We start from the raw sequence: 6,000 nt of genomic DNA on the forward strand, positions 1-6,000 counted from the left end.
AGTGCATAGTCAATGCTGACTAGTCACAAGGCCACATGTTGACTCTGGCCCTTTGGGTGGGGGTGGGGTGGGGGTGGACATGGAGCTAAGAGCCACACCAGCATTGTCTCATACTCTTTGTGAACCTGGTACTGTGTGTGTGTGTGTGTGTGTGTGTGTGTGTGTGTGTGTGTGTATGCATATCTGCACGTGCTCTTTTGGATTACAGTATTGTATCTTTGCTGCAATCAAAGGAAGGGAGGAGGTCTTATTCTCTTTCTTTCTAGGTGAGAAATCTGACACTCCGGGATCAGGAAGCTCCCAACCAGGGCACGATTTGTCTCCCACCTCTGTGGCCAGAGCCAGGAGGAAGGACATGGCTGGCTTGTAAACACCCATCTGAACTGAGTGTGTGTGAAGGGGGGCTGGCTCACCCCTAGGAGGCTGGCCTATGCCCACACCTGGGTAGATGCCGTTGGCACTTCCGCTGACAGAAGCGATTTTCTGGCAGTTTTCCTCTCAGCTCTGGCACTGTCCAACAAAGTAGTCACTCACTTGCTGTGTGTAGCTGTAAGGGCTGAGGACAGAGCTACAGTGGACAGACAGGGGCTGCGTGACCCCACTGTGCAGGCTCAGCAGGAAATAAAAAATGTCGTCCAGTCCGTTCATCATTTCTAATGCTGATTACAGTTAAATGTATAATATTTAACTTGATAAAATACCTGATCCAAAGAAACATGTTAAAATAACTTATTTTGACCTTTTTTAAAGTGACTGCGAGACCCCCAAACACATGACTGGCATTCGGGGATCCTATTCTGTTGGACACCCCTGCTCAGCAAGTAGAATCTACAAGACCCCACCCGCTTTGGCATCAGACTCAGGCAGGCCTCTGGAGGTGGGGATGGGGCCATAGGAGGCATGGAAAAAGACTTGTCTTGGTAGACCAGAAAGTGGCCACCTGGTTTCTGGCCGTGGTTATGGGCAGCCATGGAGGCTGAAGCCACAGGTTGGGATGATGGGGGAGTCAGGGGGAGAGGTCGACAGCATGTTCACACCATCACTCCCGCCCAGGCAATTATCTGCACAGCCCCAGCTCTCTGGGGTTGCTGCTTGGACAAAGGCTCCATGGGGGTGCCAGCTGGTGCCCTGGCCTCTGCATTCAGAGGTCCTGTTCCCAGATCAAAGGCACATTGACACGTCCTTGCACCCGGGCCTCTGCGAACCTGCTCCCTGCTGGTTCCACTCCTTAGAGGCTGCTGCAGAGGTATTAACCCTGCCTAGGCCAACACACTATGAGGAACTGGGCAAGTTTGAGCAACACCCCCCGCCCACACCTCCAGAAATCTCGGGGAAGTCCTGGCCAAGCACCCCCATGCCTCCCGAGGCGAACATGCCCACCCCAGCTTCTGGGGATGCCCTCATTTACATACATTAGCATCTCATTTATTCCAGCACCAGGCTAAGTCTGCTGACAGGAAACCCTGATGAGCTGCGGCTCGGCAGAAGTGAGTCCCCAGGCGGAGACAGAACCGGGCTCCTCTTCAAGGCGGCTCTGTCCGGGGCTGGGCGCTGGGGTGGGGTCTGGATTATCTGGTCCTACCTGGGATTTACTCGCCGGCCAAAAGCAAACCAAGAGTTCCCCTCCTGACCTTGCCTGTTTCTCTTCCCCCGCCCTCGCAGCAAGCATGGGGCTCCTCCATTCCACCAACTGCTAGATGCTAGGTCAGGGGAACGTGGAATCCCAGGACTCCCCCTAAACACACACACACACACACACACACACACACACACACACACACACACACACACTGCAGTACACAGTGAACAAACACAGCACCCTTCCCCCATGCCCAGCCTTCCTCCTCAGCTTTTTCAAAGGCCCATGCACACAGGATCTCTAAGGGCCCAACGTTGCCCAGCTCTGGATCTCCAGAGCAGGGACAAAGATGCTCTAACACCTCATGACCACAAAGGGGTGCATATATCCCAGACTCTGGCCTGCTCAGGCTCCAGCAGACCCTCACAGTACACAGGCGAGAAGATGCTACAGCATCCCGACTCTGCCTGGTAAGGTTCCTTCGCACTCCTCTTTCTGAAACCTTAGCTGAGAAAGCCTTCGCAGGGGAACTATGTATGGATGCCATGGCAACTGAGGCATTTATGAGGCACCTACTGTGTGCATCGAAGAAGCTATACATGCCCCCAGAGGGACCTGGGAGGCTTTCCCTCTGAGGTCTTCTGTTGCCCAGAGGGAGATGAACTAACCCAGAGACAATGAATTTATCCCACCAAGGCGTCCAGGATATATTATAACCAAACATGTGACCCTCTTCCTTCCTGCACCTTTCAACTGAAGTAGAATTTAAACTCAAGAAAATGCACTCATGAAGTGTGTACAGTTAGGTAAGTATTGACAACTGCATACACATGGGTAAAGTGCCCCCCCCCCCACTAAGATAGCAAACAGTCCTTCATCCCCTAAAGTCCTCGCTTCTGTCCCTGCCAGTCAACTGCTTAATGCCTACCAGGTAGATTCATACCAGGTAGATTCATTCAGCTTCTTGCAGAACATCACAAATGTACATGGCTGTTTCGGGCAAGCTGCTTCTCATTTGTGGGGGAGTACACTTTGAGCTCCTCCTGCCTAGTGGCTAGAAGTGAGCCATGCGGGCACAAATCCTTAATTCCATCAGAAAGATGAGGACTGGAAGGTGCCTCTCTCTCTGGGGACAGCAGGCTGCAGAGGCTCCTTAGGAGGATTTTTGTCTGCTCGCCTTGGACAGATTCTGAAACGGAAGCTCAGCAATTATACATCTAATCGGCACTGGGGCGCGGTGAGCGAGTGGGGGCTTTCCCTGGGTTTCCAGCGCTGTTGGCAACTAGCTGTCGCTTTATTTAACTGGCAGTCTGTGCTGCATCCGACCCAAGTGCAGTGGCGGGGTGGGCGCTGGGCGCCTGCGCCTTCTGCTCAGGTCTCCCTCCGGCTGTGTGGGTTGGTCTCTGTCCCTCAGCCTCCCTTCCATGCCAACTGGTGACCCGAGGTGGGGCCTTGGAAAGGAATGGGCTGCTTCTGCTTTGTTGGGTAGCCAGAGGGGTTTGTCTGGGTCCCTTTCCTGGACCAATGATGCTGGGCTTTAATGCCAAGCAGGAAGGACTGATTGCTGAGGCTGGTCCCTCCCATAGCAGGATACCCCTGTCCTGAGATCAGCTCTCCCACCCAATCTGCCTCAGATGCAGCCTACAAACTGCTCTGGTGCCTCAGCCGTCAGTCAGGCTGCCTCTCCCCCCCCGCCCGCCCGCCCTATGATCTCTTTGAAAGCCACCTCCAAAGCCAGTCCTTCCTCTTCCTGGGACTTCTAAGAATCCATACCTGCCAGGGAGGGGTTTTCTACCTTCCCCAGCCAAGATGAAACCCCACTGTTCAGAAAGCACCGTTCAGGACCGAGGTGCTGGCTGGCTAAGGCCTCCCTGTGTCCCTGGGTGACCTTGAGACCCCAGGGTAGTCAGTGCTGCCCCTGGCTCCAGGGTGTGAGAGCAGCGCTTGGTACTCAGTACACAGGGCTTTCTGAGTGGGCAAGAGAGCAACCCAGGGCCACACAGACACTGTAAGAACAGCTCCATCCCTGCCTTCAGCAATACCCCTGGGGGGACTCCACTTTCCACTGCCTCCCTGGGAGATTTAATGAGAAGGCACTGAGGAGGGAAAGGACTCAGGCCTAGAGCATAAACACTCTCCCTACCGACCGACCCTGACTACGGACAGGAGACCCGAGTCCACCCACCCCCACCCCAGCCTCCGCCACTGGGCTCCTCCAGGCAGGCTTCCTGTTTTCCACGTTGATCAACCCTAGAGAAAGGAGGCTGGACTTCCATTCCCAGCTTGTCTTCTACCAGGTCCTGGGCAGGTCTTTCTGGCCCCGCGGGTGATGTGGGGAGGCTCCAGGGTGCCTCTGTCTGCCTCCCGAGAGGAGAAGACAACTGAGAAGTGAGCCAGAGTGCCTCCATCAAGGCCTCTAAGGTTGTACTGTGATGCCTGTCCCAGAAAGTCTGGGGGTCCCAGGCCTCGGGATCTGACATGGGGTCTCTATAAATAGTGCCAGCACATATTGATCACCTTCAAAAGACACGGTATGTTCTAGACCCACAGGAGAGGAGAGTCGGATCTAAAAATAGCTTCATTCCCAGGAACTGCTGCCAGCGCCAGCCCAAGGAGAGTGGTGTAGGCGCACAGAAGGGGCAGTCCACTGAGGGGGTGGGGTTAGGATGGAGGCTCATGTCTCTCCATCCCCAACCCGTTCACAGTGCTGGTTTCTGCCCCAGGGCCTTTGCACAGACAGTTTCCTCTTCAGGATTCTCTCCCCACACTCTTCCTGTTAGTCAGGTCCTAGACCAGCTGCCTCGTTCAGATGTCCCTGGTCAGCTAGGCTACACTGACTCACCATCTCTCATCAGGAATCCTGTTTCACCCATTCATGGCACTTGCCACTGCCTGAAATTATCTCTGTTTCATGATGCACTCTCTCCCACTACTACGCAAACTTCACAGGGCGGTTATTGTCCCTGTCTCAGACACCTAGAACCTTCCATGGCACAAAATAGATGCTGAATGTTCTTTCCCCCACCCCACCCTCCAGGCTGGATGCCCCTGTCCCTGCACTCGGTGAGACGAGCCTGGCCATCGGACCTAGGCCATTCCCACAGCTGCCCTGACCCCCCAGATGCCCAGCCCCTGTCTACGCCTTCTCTTCTCTCTCTGCCTCCCTGTGGGACTTTGACTGGGGCCCCTCTTCTTCAAATTCTGTCACCATGGACACCTGCTCTAGGCAAGCCAATCCTGTCCCCCTGCCTCCCAAGACCGCTTCTGTATTACCCTTTCCTCCTAGAGAAAGGACCCACTCTCCACGCTGAGGCAGGGATCGGTTCCCGCCATCACCTTCCTTGCAGAGGCTCGCAGGGTCCATCTTACTCTGACCTCTCTGACTGGCTCGGTGGGCAAACTGTGCTGCGTGCACCTTACAGGTGCAGCTTTGAGCCACGGACTTCTGGTCCTTTCCTTGAGACTTCCCCATAAGCCCTTGCTCAGGCATGCACCGCGGGCCTCCTCGCCTACAGTATCAGGTTCCACCTAAAGCCAAACTGGACGCCACCCCCACGCAGTCCCCCATCTCTCTCCTGCCTCTCCAACCATCACGCCCTCGGAAGTTCCGTCTGCCAGCGCTCCCCACATTATCACCTCCTGCTCATCCCTTAACCCACCCCAAACCAGCCTGCACCCCCAGCGTGTTCATTCAACAGAATCCATCACGCAGGGCACCACGTCCCGTGGGCTCAGAGTGCCGTTTCTCTTGCCGAGGTCACTGGCACCCTCGCTGTGGCTCAATCTAATGGGCACTTCTCTCTAAATTATTCATTCTTGTTCATCTGTCCACGAACGGTGCCGAAGGTACCTTCTAAAAGTCTCTCAGCAGAAATGGGGGGTTTCCCTTTCCTGGGGGAGGGGCCCTTCCCGCCTCTGGCCATTGCCACCTGCTCTCCTGGCTTCCCATCCTTCCTTGGCTGCCCAGTGTCTCTGAGCATCTGGCTCCAGACTTGCCCTCTAATATCATCAGAATCACCTGTTTTCAGAAGGCCGCCGCCTGCTCCACCCCAGAACCAAGCGAATTAGCGTGCCCGGGGGCGGGGCTTCAGAGCTCTGTCTTTATGTAAAGCTTCCCAAGCGGTGTTCTGGTGGCCAGCCAGGCAGCCCTGGCTCCAGCGACCAGCCACCCTTCTGGACTGCCTACCTCCAGCCCAGGTCTCCCTCTGGAAGCTCCCTTCCTGGATCCTGGATCCTTTCCTCTAACGCCCAACTGGAGTCGTATTGTTCAGATCATGTTGTCCACCTATGCACCCAGGGGAAGGGGTGGGTATCTCCGGGTGCCCTGGAAGGCAGGGATGGCAGAGTGGCAGATTCCTCAGTGGAGGACACTGGGGTGTCACCAGTGGCCCGCTTGGTGATACTCCCTCAGCCGAAGGACT

This window comes from Peromyscus leucopus, chromosome 7, assembly GCF_004664715.2.
Source record: "Peromyscus leucopus breed LL Stock chromosome 7, UCI_PerLeu_2.1, whole genome shotgun sequence".
Lineage (NCBI taxonomy): Eukaryota > Metazoa > Chordata > Mammalia > Rodentia > Cricetidae > Peromyscus > Peromyscus leucopus.